Here is a 23563-nt window from a genome sequence, read left to right as displayed (position 1 = left end):
ACCAGCATTGTGCTGAGGCTTTCAAGAGAGAAAAAGGCACATATATTCAGATTCCTTGCTAAGCATACAGGGACTCTTAAATAACTGTTAAAATGTATACCGAACTAAGGAATGGTAAAAGTAAGGACATCTTAACTGTTCCACAGAAATTGTTCAGTGGTTATGTTATGTTATGTTCTCATCCTTCTAAGATAAACCATACACACCTTTGAATACTTTTAGAGCTTTGGCGCATCATACAAAATAGTTTTTGCACAAACAGTATGCATGGAAGAGGGGGAGAGAAGACAAAACCAATTTTCTGGAGGTGCAAAAAGAATCAAGTAAAATAGCTGCTTTGATATTTTGCCTTGGTAGGCTGTTTTGATAAAATACCGTGTACCTAAAACAGTGGTGATACCATATTTATTTCTGATCACCTAAAGGCTTATGGACGTGAATTTGAGCAAACTCCAGGAGATAGTGCAGGACAGAGGAGCCTGGTGTGCTACAGTCCATGGGGTCGCAAAGAGTTGGACATGCCTTACAGACTGAACAACAACAACAAAAGCTTATGAGAATTGTTATATAACATTTTCCTAAAAACATATTTATAAGCTCAAATACCTTCATCTGGAATTCAGATTGTGGTTCTTGTTTCAAGAGAAATTTGCTACTTTAAGTATAACTGCTTCATAATAATAGAACCTAATAACATTAGCAAAAAAATATGTATACCAGTTCAAGATTTTTAAATCTGCCATATAATTAAGATGAACAGACTTAGACATTTTCAGTTTCATTCTTCTGAAATCTGTCTTCAAAGGTGTTCAATTTCAATGAAATCAGAATTTTTAAGTGAGAAAAGGCCCTTGGATACTATGACAATCCCTTTATAAACGAAGGAACACAACTCCAGAGAGATAAAAGATCTTTCCCAAGGTCATACTGGCTAATGGCAAAGCCAGAAGAGAACTCATCGCCAGCTGTTCACTGTACCCCTTCTACAACACCCACACTGCCCCTCTTACCTATTATTTTAAACAGCTATTTGTAGCTTTATAATATAAAAAGGGCATACACCAAAATTGGGTAATAGGATTACAGATATTTTTTCATTTGTGCTTTCCCCAGATTTTCAAGGTTTTTGTCCTGATTATGTATTTATTAGAAGAAAAGCATACAATAAATGTTATATGTTGGGTGCAATTAACATTTTAGAGGTTCTCCTTTAATCTTGAGGCAAACTTTGAAAAGTGCTGTGCTGGGGACTAAAAATTGAATGTCTGACCAAAAATTGAATGGAATTGAGGATAATGTAGAGAAGAAACTACCTAAATAGTCTTACTTGTTATATTAGTGCTGAATACACAGAGGAACAAAGTATGATTGTAACTCAGAATATCAACTATTAAATTGAAAATATGCATTACTTATTTATTCATTGCTTATTAACACTTGTAAATATCTAAGGTGAAGCTAAACAAAACAGACTTGAAATGTAACACACAATTTGACATTATATCTTTTTTTAAATGTGAATTTTCTCAGTATTCCTGAAGTTTAATTGAGCTTAATCTTTTGTGTTCCCTATGTCCTGCCAAAAAGGAATAAAAGCTCCTTTAATTATTCATTTATTCAACACAAATTTATTAAGCAGTGTATCATGCTAAGCCCTGAGAATACAAAAATAAATACCATAGAGTATCTGCTCAGAGTTTCAGGCTAGAAGACAGACATCATAATGGCTATAAGAAGATCAATGGGATCAAAGTTATGGCAGCATAGAAATTAACTACTAAAATTTCCTTTAAAGTGGGCTTTTTCAATACTTCCTAGTGATATACAAGCACTTTGTTGATCAATTAATGGAAGCTCTATTTAATGCCAAACACATGAACTAAGCTCTCAGCACACCAACAGAGAAATTGGCCAAGAATTCCCCTAACGCTTTGCTTAGAAGGGCATCCACAAAACATAAGTGACAACCTATGTCAAGCCATCGAATGTTTCTTTCAAATTTTAAACTCTAGCTACCTAACTCTGTTATTTCTGCTCTTTTTCATCCATTAGGTCTGAGAATCTCAGAGCTTCTGAAAAGGGCAATGGATCAATCCTGCAGCAATAACTCTCTCATCAGCTTTTCATTAGCAATAAAATAGCTTTCCTACCACCTTCAGGGAAATAACTTACCTTAGATTTTACAGAACTGCAACGGACTTCTTCAGATCATCTAATCACAGCACTTTTTCTCAAAAAGGGCTACAATGACATCACTAACAAATAGAACCTACTACTTTACTATCCTATTCTTCATGACTTCAGGATCAGACTTCATAACCTCGTTTAGAATTCTAGCTTTAAAATGTGTATTTTAAAACACATTTTTTTCACTAACAAGTTTTTTCCTCTTCTGAATTAACTTCTGAGATCATCTTTCTATGTTAGGTCCCCTGAGAGGACTGAAAAACTGCTGTGTTTATGGTAAACAGACACAGGAAATATGCTCAACATCACTAATGGTTAGAGAAATGTGGCTTTGCTGGTGGCTCAGACAGTCAAGAATCCACCTGCAATGAAGGAGACCCAGGTTCAGTCTCTGGGTTGAGAAGATCCCCTGGAGAAGGGAATGGCAACCCACTCCAGTATTCTCGCCTGGAGAATTTCATGAACTGAGGAGCCTAGTGGGCTACAGCTCAGGGAGTCTCAAAGAGTCAGACACAACTGAATGACTAACACTTTCATTTTTAATTGGAGAAATGCAAATCACAGCTACAATGAGATATCACCTCACACCAGTCAGAATGGACATCGTCAAAAAGTCTACAAATAGGAAATGCTGGAGACGGAGTGGAGAAAGAGCAACGCCCCTACACTGTTGGTGGGAATGTAAATTGGTGCAGCTACTATAAAGACGAGTATGGAGGTTTCTTAAAAAACTAAAAATAGATTCGCTATATGATCCTATAATCCCACTCCTGGGCATATATCCAGAGTAAACCATAATTCAAAAAGATGCATGCACACTTATGTTCACTGCAGGACTATTGACAATAGCCAAGACTTGAAGCAACCCAAGTGTCCATCTACAAATGAATAGATAAGGAAGATGTGATCAGTTCAATTCAGTTCAGTTGCTCAGTCGCATCCAACTCTTTGTGACCCCATGGACTGCAGCAGACCAGGCCTTCCTGTCCACCAACTCCCGGAGTTTAGTCAAACTCATGTCCATTGAGTCAGTGATGCCATCCAACCTTCTTATTCTCTGTCGTCCCCTTCTCCTCCCACCTTCAATCTTTCCCAGCATCAGGGTCTTTCCAAATGAGTCACCTCTTCGCATCAGGCCCAAGTATTGGAGTTTTAGCTTCAGCATCACTCCTTCCAATGAAGATGTGATATATATATATATATATATATATATATATATATATACAGACACACACACTCGATGAATAGATAAAGAAGATGTATTAGTGTTAGTCACTCAGTCGTGCCCGACTCTTTGTAATCCCTATGGACTGTAGCCTGCAAGGCTCCTCCGTCCATGGGATTCTCGAGGCAAGAATACTGGGGTGGGTTGCCATTTCCTTCTCCAGGGGATCTTCCTGACCCAGGGATTGAACCTGGGTCTCCTGCACTGCAGGCAGATTCTTTACTGACTGAGCTGATGGAGTATATTATTTACTCAGCCATAAAAAAGAATGAAATAATGCCATTTGGAGCAACATGGATAGACCTAGAGATTATCATACTAAGTGAAGTAAGTCAGAGAAAGACAAACATAAAAGGGAACCCTTCTACACTGTTGGGGGAATGTAAACTGGTGCAGTCACTTTGGAGAACACTATGGAGGCTCATTAAAAAACTAAAACTGCAGCTACCACAGGATGCAGCAATCCCACTTCCGGGCATATATCCAGAGGAAACTCTAATTCAAAAAGATAAAGGTACCCCAGTGTTCATAGCAGCACTATTTATTAATACAATAGCCAAGCCACGAAAACAACCCAAGTGTCCATCAACAGATGAATGGATAAAGAAGATGCAGTGCAGACATACACACACACTCACTCACACACCCTGGAATATTACTCAGCCATGACAAAAAAGAGTGAAGCAATGCCATGTGCAGCAACATGGATGGACCCAGAGATGATCATATTAAATGAAGTAAGTCAGAAAAAGACAAGTATCATATGATAACACTTATATGTGAAGTCTAAAAAAACAGCACAAATGAACTTATCTGCAAACCAGAAACAGACTCAGACATGGAAAACAAATTAATGGTTACCAAGAGAAGAAGGCATGGGGAGAGACAGATTAGGAGTTTAACAGAAACATGCTACTTTATATAAAATAGATAACCAACAAGGACCTACTTTATAGCACAGGGAACTCAGTATTTTGTAACAATCTGTCAGGGAAAAGAATCTGAAAAAGAATATATATATATGCACACACATACACACATATATACATATGTTTGTGCCTATGTGCTCAGTCGCTCAGTCACGTCTGACTCTGTGTGACCCCATGGACTGCAGTCCGCCAGGCTCCTCTGTTCATGGGATCCTCCAGGCAAGAATACTAGAGCGGGTTGCCATTTCCTCCTCCAGGGGATCTTCCCAACCCAGGGATCAAACCCACATCTCCTGCATTTCTTGCATTGGCAGGCGGATTCTTTACCATTGACTCACCTGGAAAGTATATATATGTACACACACATGTATATGTATGTATGTATAACTGAATCACTTTTCTGTACACTAGAAACTAATACAATATTATAAATCAACTATGCTTCAATTTAAAAAAAATCTTCCTTTAACTAACTTGAAAAATAGTTCTCTTTTATTGTTTTCTTTTTTTCCTCTTTGTTAACTTTTAATTTAATCCATTTGGAGTTTTCTTTTGTTTAGATTATAAGGTTAGGATTAGCTTAATGCTTTTTTCCCAAATATTTAGCCAAATGACTCAGCACTATTTATCTAACAGGCCCTCCCTTTCCTACTGACTTACAGTGTGACTTTTATATTAATGCCAATATCTATGCTCATTTCTTTTATTCCATCAATCTGTTAATTTTTGTGCCCAGAGGATGCTGTTATAATTGTTTTAATTTTTAAAAATTGTTGTTTCTCAAATTTTTATTTTATATTGAAGGATAGTGATTAACAATGTTGTGTTAGTTTCAGGTGTAAAGCAAAGTGATTCAGTTACACATATACATGTATCTCTTCTCTTTCAAGTTGTTTTCCCATTAGATCATTACAGTTCCCTCTGCTATACAGTAGGTCCTTGTTGGTTATCTATTTTAAATATAAGTGTGTATATGTCAATTCCAAACTCCCAATCTATAATTGTTGTAATTATATCATATGTTTTAATAAGAAGTATAAAAAGTCCACCTTCATTAATATTCTTTAGGGAAAAAAAGTGAAGTCTTTGCCCAATTATTTTTTAAGATGATGAACACTGGCAAATTGAAAAGATTAATATTCCATGCAAACCAAATAAAACCCATAAGAATTTTGATTGGAATTACATTAGATATAAAGATTAAAAAAAAAAAAAAAAAAAAAAATAAGACATTACTTACATGTGGAATCTAAGAAAATGATACAAATGAACTTATTTACAAAACAGAAATAGACTCACAGACAGAAAATAAATTTCTGGTTACCAAAGATGAAAGGGGGAAAGGGATAAATTGGAAGTTTGAAATTAACAGATACACACTACTATATACAAAATAGAAAAACAAGGACCACTAAATTCAATATCTTGTACTAACCTATAATGGAAAAGAATCATATATATATATATATATATATATATATATATATATATATATCCTGAATCTTTGCTGTAAAAAATCAGCATAGGAAGAAAATGATATAAAGATGTGAACCCTAAAGACTATGGAAATCAATGAAATCAAAAGCTGGTTTTCTGGAGGGGGGTGGGGGCAGGGAATCAAGAAAAACTTGGAACATGGAAAGATTGCCATACTTTTTCTGTAAAGAGTCACTCTTCTATTTCGTCCCATCTGGTCTAACACAGCTGAATATACAGCAATACAATTTGGACATAACCACGTGAAGTTACTGCAGACCCCACAAGCTTAAGGCTCAGTCCTCCACAAGACTGCCCTCACTTAAGATGGCAGCTGAACTTTCATAGTCCCTAAGCCAGTGGTTCCCCTGGCCCTCTCTGGTTCAATAATTCAAAAGAATAACTCATGGATCTCAACGAAGGTGCTATATTTATGAATATAGTTTTATATTAAGGATACATATGGAATGAGGTCTGGGAGCTTCCAGTCTGGGCCCCCATGGAATCAGAGCACATCACTCTCTCAATAGATCAATGTTTTCACTAACCAGGAAGCATCACTGAGCTTCAGGGTCCAGAGTTTTAAATTTGGGTTTCATTACTTAGGCATTATGTAGACTTCCCTGGTGGCTCAGATGGTAAAGCATCTGCCTACAATGCGGGAGACCTGGGTTTGATCCCTGGGTTGGGAAGATCCTCTGGAGAAGGAAATGACAACCCAGTCCAGTATTCTTGCCTAGAAAACCCCATGGACAGAGGAGCCTGGTGGGCTGCAGTCCATGGTTGCAAAGAGTCGGGCACGACTGAGTGACTTCACTTATGTAGGCATAAATAATTAAATCACAGATCATACGATTGATTTCAATCTCCAGCCCCCTCTCCTCCTTTCCAGGAAGTCAAGTGGCTAAAAGTTCAATACTCTAATCATGTATTTGAGTCTTTCTCCTGACCAGCCTCCATCCTGAATTTATCTAGAGGCCCATCAGAGTGACCTAACTAGCATAACAAAGACACTCTAATCACTCAATAAATTCCAAGTGTTTCTGAAGCTCTGTACCAATTACCTGGGACAGAAATTAGCTAAGATATTTATTGTGTTGCTGTGGTATAAAAAAAAAATATATCTAATCTCTGTCCCAGGTAATTGGTGTATGTGCCTGAAGAGTCAGACACAACTGAACCAACTTAGCACACATGCACACTGATTACCTGGGACAGAGATTAGACATATTTTTTATTATACCACAGCAAGGCAATCGGGGACGGCAATGACTCTGTGTCTGACTCTGTGCAACCCCACAGACGGCAGCCCACCAGGCTCCCCCGTCCCTGGGATTCTCCAGGCAAGAACACTGGAGTGGGTTGCCATTTCCTTCTTCAATGCATGAAGGTGAAAAGTGAAAGTGAAGTCACTCAGTCATGTCCGACTCCTAGCGACCCCATGGACTGCAGCCTTCCAGGCTCCTCCGTCCATGGGATTTTCCAGGCAAGAGTACTGGAGTGGGGTGCCATTGCCTTCTCCGTGAGATATCACTATACACCTACTAAAAAGGCTAAAACTTAAAAACTGATAGCTCAAGGCTGGTCACGATGTGGATCAAGTAGAACTCTCATATATCACTGGAATCCAAAATGATAGAGCCAATATGGAAAAGTTTAGCAGTTTCTTTTAAAGTTATACATATACTAACTACATGGCCTAGCTATCCCACCACTGGGTATTTATTTATCTAAGAGACAGATATTAATATATTAAGCATAAAAACTTGTACTTAAATGTTTAGAGCACTTGACTATGAAAACTAACTCAGTTTCTTCACTTTATTGAATGGAAGGAATTCATAAAATTTTTGTGAGGATTAAATGAGATGACAAATATAACCTCCCTTATCAAGTCTCAGATATAGAAAGACGCAGGAAGCCTTCATCATACAAGTGTTCATTCTCCAGGTTCCTGAAGAATTAAGGTTTAGGTCTGTACATGGAAAGACATCATAGCAAGGGAAGGTTCACCAATGAAATAGCCATTTCTAAAATGATTCTCAAGAAAATATTTTCCCCTCCCACACTAACACTCAACTGCTTCACAGTAATATCCATCTATGTACTCCAACTCTGATTCATTTATTCTCATCAATTGTACAGTACTTTAAACACCTGACAATATAACATAAATAAAACACAAATAGGTTGCCAAATATAACTGCAGTTTCTATAGAAGATGCAAGATTTCATTAGTCAGTGAAGTCAAAAGAAAGTCAATGACAAGTAAGACAAAAGTAAATGACAAAATAGGTATTTAAAAAGAGAGTAATCAAAAATTTTTTAATGAGATCAACTGTGAAAATTAATGAAGCCTCAATTTCTCTTTGCACATTTGTATCTTTATGACTGTGTTGAAAAATAAACAGGAGGAAAAGATGTGACATCATGTCATCATACAATTTCCCTGGGAAAATTACATAGGTCCCTGCCCTCCAAAACAACACTTGACTCTAAGAATTAGCAGGCAGTTATAACCTGAACTCTGTTCAATAAATTGGAAAAAAAAAAAAAAAAGCTTATTTCCATAATTTACTGCTTCATTTTTTCAAAATAAAAACTAAATATATTTTTCAGTAATTATTACTAAATGCTAATTTCTTTTTAAAGGTAGTTGACTTTAAGTGAGCTTTCTTCTGTATCATTTACCATCGAATATTGTGGATCTTTTTAAAAATTTTAATTATTCAAATTTTATGGGGGATCAAATAGAGCAACTTCTTTTTATTTCCTATAAAAGTATTACTAAGTTGAAAAAGGTTTCCATGTGCTACATTCAGCAGAATGTAATTTCATTTTCTACAAATAATAAAATACTGCAGGAAGAAATATCAGCCGATATCCTCCCAGTTTCCCTAAATTTTACATATAATGTTTGATAAAAGCACAATGTGGGAAGTGACTTGTTTAAGATCACACAGGTTCTGGCAGTGGCCAAGTCAGGATTAAAAGAGCTGTCGAATGCTCTTCCTTATTTAGGCCATTAATCTTTATTAGACTGTAATATATTATGTAGATAAGATATATGTGAATATGAAAAATACACAGAATGGAAATTAAATAGACGCAATAATACATAAAACACTAGTCAGCAAGCAGTGAAGCATTAAGCGACTTCAAATTTTTATTAAGGTTATCCTTCTGGTAGCGATTGAAGGTATATTAGCTTAGTGGGCCATGCAATAGCCGTAGCACCACAACTAATGGACTGCCAAGACATGATTTAATAAAGACGCCCAGCTGGACAATGGTGTGTAAGTAACTCTGACAACCTGAGGCTTTCTTCTGGTCAAACGTTTTATATCTGTAAGTGACTTTCTCTAAAAAAATTACCTGAGAAGATACTCTCAGAAGGATTCCCTGTAATAACAGCAGCCCAAACATTCTTATATAAGTTCAGATTCTCCAAGATCTAAAGATGTGATTAAAAAAAAAAAAAAACTTAAAGGCCTTGTCCCCAGATCCTTCTACAGACACCATTCATAATACGTTTAGAGACCTAGTTAAACAACACATTCCACAACTACACTGTGTCTTTCTTTTGGTTGAAATAAAAGAAATAGGGCAACTTTTCAAATGTTGCCCTCAAGAGTTAACTCTAAAATATGAGCAGTAGAAATTAGGAGGGGTCTAGGGAGGATGAAATAAAAATACTAAATACACAGTTCTAGAAAATGTTACATGTATTCCTCATCTTTGCAACATGGACCAGCTTGCACTGAGAAGAGTAAACAAAAGTTGGGTGGGGAGAAAATATCGAGAAAATATCAAGTGAGCCATGAATCAAAAAATTAATAATGCTGAAGACTGATCACAGTTCAGGGAAAAGATGCCTTTGTATCCTTTATAAACTTGCTGGAAATGTTGCAATAAGTAGCAAAATTTTAAAAGCATCCATGCTGCTGCTGCTGCTGCTAAGTGGCTTCAGTCGTGTCTGACTCTGTGCGACCCCCTAGACGGCAGCCCACCAGGCTCCCCATCCCTGGGATTCCCCAGGCAAGAACACTGGAGTGGGGCGCCATTTCCTTCTTCAATGCATGAAAGTGAAAAGTGCAAGTGAAGTCGCTCAGTCGTATCCAACTCTTAGCGACCCCATGGACTGCAGCCTACCAGACTCCTCCGTCCATGGGATTTTCCAGGCAAGAGTACTGGAGTGGGCTGCCATTGCCTTCTCCATACATACCCCTTAGTCAGAGAATTCCACTTTTAAAGATTGATCTAAGAAAATAGTACAGATCCAAGAAAAAATTACTAAAAGGATCTTCATTTTAACCTGTTTTTTAGTAGCAAAAGTTACCTAGAGCTGAAATAAATCACTCAACATCCATACATTAGAGTGGTCAGCTGTCTTTACAAAGACTGCGGTAGAACCCTATGGAGACACATTCACAATGTATTGTTAAGTGGACCAATTAGGATTACAAAACAGTGTGTATTATATGATCTTATTTTATTAAACCTTGTTGTTTTCAGCCATGAATTTGTGTCCAACTCTTTTGCAGCCCCATGGACTGTATGTAGCCTGCCAGGCTCCTCTGTCCATGGGATTTCCCAGGCAAAAATACTGGAGTGGGTGCCATTTTCTTCTCCAAGGGATCTTCCTGGTCCAGAGGTTGAAACTGCATCTCCCATTGCAGGCAGATTCTTTACCATTGAGCCACAGGGGAAGTTCTTATTAAACATATATACAGATAAAAAGGCCTGGAAGATATACTTAAAATTTCCCTATGATGATCAAACCAGTGGGATTATGATATTTCCTTGTTTTGTTTATCTATATTTTCTAGATTATCCACTAGGAATACAGGTTGCTTTTGTGGTAAGAAAAAAGGAAGTTACTAACAAATTTTTAAAACAGAATAAGAATATAAAATTTTATACATAGAGTCGTTTTGGAATATTGTATGTGACTTCAAGATGACACAATACAATGTACATTAAGACAGTGAATGAATGGTATAAGACGTTCCTTTGAAATGTCATTGGTCAAAAATTATGTTTATGTGATAATGAGACCTCTGTCCATGGAATTCTCCAAGCAAGGACACTGGAGTGGTAGCCATTCCCTTTTCCAGGGGATCTTCCCGACCCAGGGATCAAACCGGGTCTCCTGCATTGCTGGCAGATTCCTTACCATCTGAGCCACCAGGGAAGCCCCAATAATGAGAATCTGGTAGGCTGCAGTCCATGGGGCTGCGAAGAGTCGGACACGACTGAGCGACTTCACTTGCACTTTTCACTTTCATGCATTGGAGAAGGAAATGGCAACCCACTCCAGTGTTCTTGCCTGGAGAATCCCAGGGATGGGGGAGCCTGGGGGGCTGCCGTCTATGGGGTCGCACAGAGTCGGACACAACTGAAGTGACTTAGCAGCAGCAGCAGCAGCAACCCAAAAGAAAAAAGTCATTTCATTGAGAATAACAGTATTTCATGTTATTAGAAAAAGAACTCATGACAGTCATTATCAAAGTAGCCATTCTGGAGAAATTAAATTGCAAATAAACGAAGACATTTATCTGGAATAATTTTAGGTTGCAAGCAAAATGGGTAAGAGTCTAAATACTTCGAGTTGCAAATAATACCTTAGGTAAAACAGAGTTTTTATTTACTTTGAGAGGGTGTATTACTTACTCATTTTGAAAAGTTTATTCCCTTAAACATGCCTTTGCATTAGCACAGATAAAGTCAAAGAATTCCATTTAAAGAACAGAATTCTTTAAAATTCTGTTTAAAATCAAAGATATAAAGTCAGATTCACAGTTCTTTTTTAGTGTTAAAGAGTCTACCTGACAATGCAGCCGATGTCAGAGATGTGGGTTTGATCCTGGGTTGGGAAGATTCCCTGGAAAGGAAATGGCAACCTGCTCCAATATTGGAGCATGGACAGAGGAGTCTGGCGGACTGCAGTCCGTGGGGTTGCAAAGAGTCAGACACAACCAAAGCGACTGATTACACACACACACATACACTTCTAACAAAACAGAGACAGAGCTTCCCACTTGAATTTTCACATGAAATATTTCTGCTAAGAGACAATTTAAAAATCTTTGAGATGTTTCTTCTTCTAAACACATGTGAAAATAGTAAAATGTCTTAAATATAGGAATAATACCTTTACATTTAAAACTGTGTTTGCAAGAATTCTAAATCCCTTCAGTCATGTCCGACTCTTTGAGACCCTATGGACTGTAGCCCACCAGGCTCCTCTGTCCATGGGATCCTCCAGGTGAGAACACTGGAGTGGGTTGCCATTTCCTCCTTCAGGGGATCTTCTTGACACAAGGATCGAACCTGTAGTCTCTTAGGTCTCCTGCATTCTTTATCACTAGCACCACCTGGGAAGCCCAACCTGTGTTTAGATCATCTTACAATGAATTCTTGATTTAAAATATTTTCCTGGGGAAATTTAAGAATAAAATGAGGGGGTCCCAAGATAGCACAGGAATAGGACAGGGAGACCACTTTCTCCCCCACAAATTCATCAAAAGATCATTTGAATGTTGAGCAACTCCCACAAAACAACTTCTGAATGCTGGCAGAGGACAACAGGCACCCAAATAGGCAGCCCAATCTCTTCCAAAGGAGGTAGGACAAAATATAAAAGACAACAACAGAGACAAAAGATTTAGGGATAGAGACCCATCCTGGGGAGGGAGGCATGAAGGAGAAGTTTCCACACAGTAGGAAACCCTCCCACAGGCATGTGTGTGGGGAGTTTTGGAATCTTAGAGGGCAACATAACTGGGAGGAAAAAAAACAAACAAACCCACAGAATATGCACCTAACCACAGCTACAACAGAGACAGAGAAGTGGCACAGATGCTCGTGTCTGCCACCAGCGAGTGCGGGCTGGGCAGGGAGGCCTGGGCTGCACACCGGTCCTAAGGGTAAGCACCGGGCCCGAATGCCCTGAAGATAATCTGAGGGAGCTAATGTGAGACAGCAACCCAAACCACGGGATTGCCAAAGAGAGAAAAAAAAAAAGACCTTTCTCGCTAAAGGCTGTAACACCGCATGGTGACCCCTGGTATTCTCAAACGATTGAGAGAATACCAAAGGAGAGCAAGCTGGCTGCCCTATAGGGCCCTCCCTCCCCAGAGGCAGAGAGACAGGCATGCGACAGCCAAAGCCGGAAGGCAAGGGGCTGCTGCAATCTTGGCCCCACAGACAACATCTTCCACCAAACGGTGAGCAGGCAACCAGTTGCTAACCACTTCTTCCTGGGATCCTGGATGGTTGACATTTGGCAGGAGGGGCACAGCACACCTAGGACTGTGCTCTCATCATGCGCCTGGGAAGCCGAGTGGCTGGGACCGGGTGGGTGAATAAGACGCACAACCCACCTGGGACAGTGCACGCACCAAGCACTCGGTCGCCTGAGCTGCTTGGACCTGAGATGAGCACAAAATGCACAGCCAATCTAGGTCTGTGCCCCTGCGGAGCACCCAAGAACCTGAGCAGTTTAGACCTGGGAAGTGCACAAAATGCAGGGCCCACGTGGGACAGTGCCCTTGCAGAGCACCCTGGAGCCTGAGCAGTGTAGACCCGGGAAGTACATGCTGCCGTGACGTGTGGCAAACGCAGTGTGGGCCATCCACTGCGAGCACTGCCCACACACGCCAGCGGTATTTGTTAGCAATGTCCCTCCCTCCCCACAACACAACTGAACAAGTGAGCCTAAATAAGTGGCCACCTTCACCACCTTGTTCCAGGGTGGAAATTAGACACTGAAGAGACTTGCAAATAGAGGAAGCCAAAATAAACAAAGAAGGGTGAACCAGTCTGGAAGTGATAGATGCAACAGATTAAAGCCCTGAAGTTAATACTGAGACTATGCATTCGAAGGGCACCTATAAACCTCGTACAAGCCAGAACAAGGGACTATCTGACACCGAACTGATGCCACACTGCCCACAATAGCTCCAGAGAAATTCCTAGATATATTTTAACTATTATCACTTTTTAATTAAAAAAAAAATTAGTTCTTTATTACTCCTTTAACTTTCATTTTTATAGCCTACTATTACCTTTCCAAAAAAACCCTATTTCTTTTAAAAACAAATTCTATATATATATTTTTTTAATTTTTGTGACTGATTTTGTTTTGTATTTTTCATATTGTATTTTTCAGAGTCTAACCTCTATTCTAGGTTTTTAAAGTTTGCTCTTTGATATTTGTTATCAATTTTGCACTTTTAAGAATCTGATCTTCAGTATCCTTTGTCACTTAGGGATTTGATTATTGGTTTGATTGCTCCCTCCCCTTTTGACTCTCTCTTTTTTCCTCCAGGTCACCTCTATCTCCTTCCTCCCTTTTCTCTTCTCTTCATAACTCTGTGAATCTCTCTGGGTATTCCAGGCTGTGGAGAGCACTTAGGTATTTGATTACCAGCTAGACTGCTCTCTCCCCTTTTGACTCCCCCTTTTCTCCTCCTGGTCACCTCTATCTCCCTCCTCCCTCTTCTCTTCCCTATGTAACTCTATGAACCTCACTGGGTGTTCTAGGCTATGCAGAATTGTTTCACCATTAACCTAGGGGTTTTATCTTCTGTGCAGTATGGATGGAGGTCTTACGGCTACTGTAAGAGTAAGACCGAAAGCCAGAGGCAGGAGGCTTAACTCCAAAACTTGAGAACATCAGAGAACTCCTGACTCCAGGGAACATTAATAGACAAGAGCTCACCCAAAAGTCTCCACGCTGCTGCTGCTACTGCTACGTTGCTTCAGTCGTGTCCGACTCTGTGCAACCCCATAGACGGCAGCCCACCAGGCTCCCCCATCCCTGGGATTCTCCAGGCAAGAACACTGGAGTGGGCTGCCATTTCCTTCTCCAATGAATGAAAGTGAAAAGTGAAAGTGAAGTCGCTCAGTCGTGTCCAACTCGTCAGGACCCCATGGACTGCAGCCTACCAGGCTCCTCCATCCATGGGATTCTCCAGGCAAGAGTACTGGAGTGGGTCTCCATACCTACACTGAAACCAAGCTCCACCCAAGAGCCAAGAAGTTTCACTGCAAGACACACCATCCTAATTCTCCAGCAAAACAGGAACACAACCCTGAACATTAAAAGATGGGCTGCCCAAAGCCATGCCAAACCCATAGATATCCCAAAACTCACTACTGGACACTTCATTGCACTCTATAGAGGAGAGATCCAGCTCCACCCATCAGAACACAGACACAAGTTCCCCCAACCAGGAAACCCTGACAAGCCACTAGTCTAACCCCACCCATAGGGAGCAGACTCCACAATTAAGAAGAACCACAAACTTCCAGCCTGCAGAAAGGGCACTCCAAACACAGCAATCTAAACAAAATGGAAAGGCAGAGAAATATTCAGCAGGTGAAAGAACATGACAAAAACCCAACAAACCAAACAAAAGAGGAGGGGATAGGGAGTCTACCTGGAAAAGAATTCAGAATAATGATAGTAAAAATGGTCAAAAATCTTAAAAACAAAATGGGGTTACAGAATAATAAACTAGAGACAAGGATTGAGAAGATGCAAAAAATGTTCAACAAGGACCTAGAAGAAATAAAGAAGAGTCAATCAATAATGAACAATGCAATGACTGAGATTAAAAGCATTCTGGAGGGAATCATCAGGAGAATAACTGAGGTATAAGAGAGGACAAGTGAGGTGGAAGATAGAATAGTTGAAATAAATGAAGCAGAGAGGAAAAAGGAAAAAAGAATGAAAAGAAATGAGGACAACCTCAGAGACCTCTGGGACAATGTTAAATGCCCCAACATTCAAATTACCACCAAATCAGCTCTTCAACAAATGCTAAAGGATCTTTTCTAGACAGGAAACACAGAAAAGGTTTATAAAAACGAACTCAAAACAACAAAGTAAATGATAATGGGATCATACTTATCAATAATTACCTTTAAATGTAAATGGGTTAAATGCTCCAACCAAAAGACAAGACTGGCCGAATGGATACAAAAACAAGACCCCTATACATACTGTCTACAAGAGACCCACCTCAAACCTAGGGACACACACAGACTGAAAGTGAAGGGTTGCAAAAAGATATTTCATGCAGATGGAGACCAAAAGAAAGCAGGAGGGAGTAGCAATACTCCTATCAGATAAAACAGACTTTGAAATAAAGACTCTGAAAAGAGACAAAGAAGGGCACCACATAATGATCAAAGGATCAATCCAAGAAGAAGCTATAACAATTATAAATATATATGCACACAACATAGGAGCACCTCAATATGTAAGGCAAATGCTAACAAGCAAGAAAGGGGAAATTAACAATAACACAATAATAGTGGGAGACTTTAATACCCCACTCACATTTATAGATCGATCAACCAAACAAAAAATTAGCAAAAAACCAGAAACTTTAAAAGATACAATGGACCGGTTAGACCTAATTGATATCTATAGGGCACTTCACCCCAAAACAATGGATTTCACCTCTTTCTCAAGTGCACATGGAACATTCTCCAGTATACATCACATCCTGGGCCACAAATCTAGCCTTGGTAAATTTTTAAAAATTGAAATAATTTAAAGCATCTTTTCTGATCACAATATAGTGAGATTATATGTCAACTACAGGGGAAAAAAAAATACCTATTAAAAATACAAACATATGGAGGCTAAACAACACCCTTCTGAATAACCAACAGATCATGGAAAAAATCAGAAAGGAAATGAAAATATGCATAGAAACAAATGAAAATGAAAATACGACAACCCAAAACCTATGGGATTCAGTAAAAGCAGTGCTAAGAGCAAGATTCATAGCAATACAAGCCTACTTTAAGAAACAAGAGAAACATCAAATAAACAACCTAACTTTACACCTAAAGCAATGAGAATAAGAAGAAAAGAAGAACCCCAAAGTTAGTAAAAGAAAAAAAAATCATAAAAATCAGAGTAGAAATAATTGAAAAAGAAACAAAGGAGACTATAGCAAAAAATCAACAAAACTAAAAGCTGGTTCTTTGAGAAGATAAATAAAATAGACAAACTGTTAGCCAAACTCATCAAGAAAAAACAGGGAGAAGAATCAAATCAACAAAATTAGAATGAAAATGGAGAAATCACAACAAACAACACAGAAATACAAAAGACCATAAGAGACTGCTACGAGCAATTACATGCCAATAAAATGGACAACTTGGAAGAAATGGACAAATTCTTAGAAAAATATAACCTTCCAAAACTGAACCAGGAAGAAATAGAAAATCTTATCAGACCCATCACAAGTGTGGAAATTTAAATTGTAATAAAAAAATCTTCCAACAAACAAAAGCCCAGAACCAGAAGGCTTCACAGGTGAATTCTACCAAACATTTAAAGAAGAACTAACACCTATCCTACTCAAACTTTTCCAGAAAATTACAGAGGAAGGTAAATTCCCAAACCCATTCTATGAGGTCATCATCATCCTAATACCAAAACCAGACAAAGATACCACAAAAAAAAGAAAACTACAGGCCAATATCACTGATGAACATAGATGCAAAAATCCTTAACAAAATTCTAGCAAACAGAATCCAACAACACATTAAAAAGACCATTCATCATGACCAAGTGGGCTTTATCCCAGGGATGCAAGGATTCTTCAATTTCCGCAAATCAATCAACGTGATACACCACATCAACAAATTGAAAAATAAAAACCATATGATTATCTCAATAGATGCAGAGAAAGCCTTTGACAAAATTCAACATCCATTTATGATAAAAACTCTCCAGAAAGCAGGCATAGAAAGAACTACCTCAACATAATAAAAGCCATATATGACAAACCCACAGCAAACATTATCCTCAATGGCAAAAAATTGAAAGCATTTCCTCTACTGTCAGGAACAAGACAAGGGTGCCTACTCTCACCACTACTATTCAACATAGTTTGAGAAGTCCTAGCCACAGAAATCAGAGAAGAAAAAGAAATAAAAGGTATCCAAATTGGAAAAGAAGAAGTAAAACACTCACTGTTTGCAGATGACATGATCCTCTACATAGAAAACCCCAAAGACACCACCAGAAAATTACTAGAGCTAATCAGTGAATATCAAAGTTGCAGCATATAAAATTAACACACATAAATCCCCTGCATTCTTATACACTAACAATGAGAAAACAGAAAGAGAAATTAAGGAAACAATCACACTCACCATTGCGACGAAAAGAAAAAAATAGGAATACATTTACCTAAAGAAACAAAAGACCTATATATAGAAAACTATAAAACACTGATGAAAGAAGTCAAAGATGACACAAATAAATGGAGAAATATACCATATTCATGGATTGGAAGAGTCAATATAGTGAAAATCAGTATACTACCCAAAGCAATTTATAGATTCAATGCAATTCCTATCAAGCTACCAACAGTATTTTTCACAGAAGTAGAACAAATAATTTTACAATTTGTATGAAAACACAAAAAACCTCAAATACCTAAAGCAATCTTGAGAAAAAAGAATGGAACTAGAGGACTCAACCTGCCAGACTTCAGACTATACTACAAAGCTACAGTCATCAAAACAGTATGGTATTGACACAAAGACAGAAATATAGATCAGTGGAACAAAATAGAAAGCCCAGAGATAAATCCACACACCTCTGGACACCTTAAAGGGGGCAAAAATACACAATGGAGAAAAGACAATTTTTTTTAACAGGTGGAGCTAGGAAAACTGGTTAATCACTTCTAGAAGAATGAAACTAAAACACTTTCTAACACCAAACACAAAAATAAACTCAAAACGGATTAAAGATCTAAATGTAAGACCAGAAACTATAAACCTCTTAGAGGAAAACATAGGCAGAACACTCTCTGACGTACATCACAGCAAGATCCTCTATGACCCACCTCACAGAGTAATGGAAGTAAAAACAAAAATAAACAGATGGGACCTAATTAAACTTACACGCTTTTGCACAATGAAGGAAACTATGAGCAAGATGAAAAGGTAACCTTCAGAATGGAAGAAAATAATAGCAAATGAAGCAACTGACAGAATTAATCTCAAAAATATACAAGCAGCTTATGCAGCTTAATACCAGAAAAATAAATGACCTAATCAAAAAGTGGGCCAAAGAACTAAACAGACATTTCTCCAAAGAAGACATACAGATGACTAATAAACACATGAAAAGATGCTCAACATCACTCATTATCAGAAAAATGCAAATACAAACAACAACAAGGTACCATCTCATACTGGTCAGAATGGCTGCCATCAAAAGGTCTACAAACAATAAACTCTGGAGAGGGGATACAGAAAAGGGAACCTTCTTACACTGTTGATGAGAATGCAAACTGGTACAGCCACTACAAGAACAGTATGGAGATTCCTTAAAAAACTGGAAATAGAACTGCCATATGACCCAGGAATCCCACTGCTGGGCATATATACCGAGGAAACCAGAAATGAAAGAGACCCATGTACCCCAATGTTCACTGCAGCACTGTTTCCAATAGCTAGGACATGGAAGCAATCTAGATGTCCATCAGCAGATGAATGGATAAGTAAGTTATGGTACATACACACAATGGAATATTACTCAACTATAAAAAAGAACGCATTTGAGTCAGTTCTAATGAGGTGGATGAAACAGGAGCCTACTATACACAGTGAAGTCAGTCAGAAAGAAAAACACCAATACAGTTTATTAATACATATATATGAAATTTTGAAAGATGGTGATGACAACCCTATATGCAAGACAGCAAAAGAGACACAGATATAAAGAACAGACTTTTGGACTATGTGGGAAAATGCAAGGGTGGGATGATCTGAGAGAATAGCATTGAAACATGTATATTCAGTTCAGTTCAGTTCAGTTCAGTTGCTCAGTCATGTCCAACTCTTTGCAACCCCATGAACCGCAGCACGCCAGGCCTCCCTGTCCATCACCAACTCCTGGAGTCCACCCAAACCCATGTCTATACAGTCAGTGATGCCATCCAGCCATTTCATCCTCTGTCATTCCCCTTCTCCTCCTGCCCCCAATCTTTCCCAGCATCAGAGTCTTTTCAAATGAGTCGGCTCTTCACATCAGGTGGCCAAAGTATTGGAGTTTCAGCTTCAACATCAGTCCTTCCAATGAACATCCAGGACTGATCTCCTTTAGGATGGACAGGTTGGATTTCCTTGCAATCCAAGGGACTCTCAAGAGTCTTCTCCAACACCACAGTTCAAAAGCATCAATTCTTCGGTGCTCAGCTTTCTTCACAGTCCAACTCTCACATCCATACATGACTACTGGAAAAACCATAGCCTTGACTAGACCGACCTTTGGCAAAGTAATGTCTCTGCTTTTTAATATGCTGTCTAGGTTGGTCATAACTTTCCTTCCAAGGAGTAAGCGTATATGTTACAAGGAGTAACATGTATATTACCATATGTAAAATAGATGACCAGTGCAAGTTCAATTCATGAAGCAGGGCACTCAAAGCCGGTGCTCTGGGATAACCCAGAGGGATGGAGTGGGGAGGAAGGTGGGAGGGGGGTTTCAGGATGGGGGAACACATGTACACACATGGCTGATTCATGTCGATGTATGGCAGAAACCACCACAATATTGTAAAGTAATTAGCCTCCAACGGAAATAAGTAAGTTAATTTAAAAATAAAATAAAATCAGCCACAATGTTATTTCTTTTGAAAACTGTTTTTTAGATTCAATACCAAATAATTAATTTCAATACTTCATTCTCCCAATCACTTAGAAAGATGACTGCTCAACACTTATTTTTAAGACCTTAAATCTCAAATCTTAATACCCTATAGAAACTAGGGGGAAAAATAATGCATTTGTTTTTCTTTCAGTGCTACTTGTTATATCTACTAATACAATGAAGTTATTGTAGAAAAGCACTGCTTAAATATGAACTGTCTGTGCACAGAGTGTCTATTACACCTAATTATTCATAAAACACCCCGTTGACCAGAATACTGTAAGGAATATTGAAGCATCAATTAATGGTTAGATTGAAAGGCCTCTATCTATTCAATACCTCCTTCCCTTTCTCTGGAGTTCTTAAAGATCTCAGTTTAACTGAAGTCTTTATCAGACACCAAGTGAGTTAACAAGCACTGAAAGACTCTTAAGGAATATAAATGAGAAGATTACTCAAACCAGCTCTCCTTCTTTAACCACAATTCGTTTAAATACAAGATCTAAATTGTGAACACAGTTTTAAGATTTTTCTAGCATGTTCTTTAACCTGTTTCCTCCCCTCTCTTCCATATTTCCTTCAGTGTTCTAATCTTCAACTTGAAAGAGGTTTATATTTTTCAGAAAAAAATATGGATGCTTTTTCAAAATGTATTCCCTTAACTACTCCTTACATCTACTTTCTAATCCCCAACTCACTTAATTAAATTCAGTGTGAATTTAAATTGCAATTAACATCTTTTGAGGGATTACATGTTCTAATCACAATTATGCAGTGAATACTTGAAACACATACATTTTGTTATATTATCTGAAATGCAAATTTGAGTCCAAAAAAAGATGTTTAATAAAAATGTATAGTACTGAAGACTTTATTATGGATCCTAAGGGATTAGAAATGAGATTAGAAAGAGTAAAAGCACTGATACAAGTACAAAAACAAATTGCCTCACCTCCAAGACCCCTGGAAGTGGCCCCACTTGGCTACCTTCAACTGAGCTTCACCACAGTTTAAAAACTACCTTCGAAGAGTTTTTAACCAAACTTAACTTTATTTTTTCCCCTATATTGGAAGCTCACAGGGGCTTAAAGGAGAGTTGATGCATAATATTCTACAAGATCAGGAGATAAAACCTGTTTCCTGACCCAGCGATTTATAATGAAACGACAACTTCTATTACTTTACTTTTCCTTCAAAATAGCATTTCATAAGTTGGCAGGGTGCAGGGGAAACTGACATTTTTTGAGCATCTTCTATATGCCAAACAAGTGATATTTCTCACAATTACCCAAATAACCCTATGAGATATTATTGCATTTTACAGCTTGTGAAAAATAAGGCTCAGAGAAGTGAAGTGATTGAGGGAAATAAGTGCAGTGGATTAGTGGTGAGACTGGAACTCCTAAACCCACTGTATCAATGTGAGATGCAGTCTTAGGCTCAGGAAGAAAGCCTGAGGACAGAGCACCTATTTTCAATTGTCCATTTTACCTAGAATTCTGTCAAACCACTGGAATTTCAACAGACAACTTCCTATCTGGCCGAGAGCCTGAATAAATGATTTCAGAAGTTTCATTGTTAGGACTCTCAGGAGTCTTCCTACAAAACCCCAAATCTTGCTGAAAGCCAAGCTTACTTCATGGCCTTCTCAATCACTTTCCAGCACTCAGGACAGGTTTTATCATGAAGATAAAATCTGACTTATTAACTTATGCCCAGTTTCTTCTACTTTTCAACTTTTCTCTTCAAGGTCTGTCAGTGCACTTAGGAGATGGTTACTTCCAAGGTGAGGTTTATCTTTAAGAAAACTAATACAGATTCCACCCCCTTCAACAGTCAGCTTCCTGTTAACTATTAACTACCCACACAACCTTTGCTGCCAAGCTTTACTAGCAAAAGAGGGACTATTAGGCTAGCTCTTATTTTTTCCTTTGAGGTCATTATTATGAGATAATACCAAGTTACCGAAGGGCTTCCCAAGTGGGATTAGTGGTAAAACAAAACAAAACAAAACAAAACAAAACAAACTACCTGCCAATTCAGGAGACGTAAGAAACGTGGGTTTGATCCCTGGGTCGGGGAGATCCCCTGGAGGAGGGCATGGCAACCCACTCTAGTATTCCTGTCTGGAGAACCCAATGGACGGAGAAGCCTGGCGGTCTATGGTCCATTGGGTCACAAAGAGCCGGACACGCCTGAAGTGACTTAGCAGGAACACGCACCACGTTACTAAGGTGCCTACCTAGTCAACCCTGAAAAGTAGAGTTTAAAACAACAACTTACTAGCATGGTTTTCCTTTTATTTATCCATGATCCATCTTCATAGACCTAAGTGATATGATTACGCCTGATGGGACACAACCTCCTGCGCAAAAATGGATACAGACTGAACCGGAAGACGAGAGACAGGTAGGAAAAGGGCTATGTTTTCAGTACGAAAACAGCCATGATATACAGGCACACACTAGAGGGCGCTAGACTTAGCTGAACTAGGTCTGAATCCAGCACCAGCACTAAAGGGTCCTCCTCCAAGATCAACTTAACCATCGAGCCTGCTTCCTCAACTCAAAAGTAGGTGTAATATTAATATCTATTTGTGAGTAGTAAGTGAGAATTAAATGAGACAATTCATATAAAGTATTAGCACAGTAAATGCTCAATGCTGCTAAGTCACTTCAGTCGTGTCCAACTCTGTGCGACCCCATAGACGGCAGCCCACCAGGCTCCGCCGTCCCTGGGATTCTCCAGGCAAGAATACTAGAGTGGGTTGCCATTTCCTCCTCCAATGCATGAAAGTGAAAAGGGAAAGTGATGGCGCTCAGTCGTGTCTGACTCTTTGCAATCCCATGGACTGCAGCCCACCAGGCTCCTCCGTCCATGGGATTTTCCAGGCAAGAGTACTGGAGTGTGTTGCTCAATAAATATCAGTATTAACTATACCATCAATATTATATTATTAAGTGGTAAGAACTATTAACCCATGGCTTACCAAATTATAAATCCAGAAATGGAGGCAAAATTTCTGGTAAATTTGAAAAAGCAAGAGAC

At 38.6% G+C, this 23563-nt stretch overlaps 1 protein-coding gene across 38 annotated transcripts in view; it reads right to left on the bottom strand.

Annotated features, from left to right (window-relative positions):
• Positions 1–23563, bottom strand: part of SLC10A7 (solute carrier family 10 member 7) — a 312501-nt gene that overhangs the window by 219442 nt on the left and 69496 nt on the right. The window lies entirely within an intron of this gene.

The sequence above is a fragment of the Bubalus kerabau genome, chromosome 16, assembly GCF_029407905.1.
Source record: "Bubalus kerabau isolate K-KA32 ecotype Philippines breed swamp buffalo chromosome 16, PCC_UOA_SB_1v2, whole genome shotgun sequence".
NCBI classification, from domain to species: domain Eukaryota; kingdom Metazoa; phylum Chordata; class Mammalia; order Artiodactyla; family Bovidae; genus Bubalus; species Bubalus kerabau.
The sequence above is the reverse complement of the archived record's forward strand: the minus strand, read 5'-3'. Positions and strand labels throughout refer to the sequence as shown.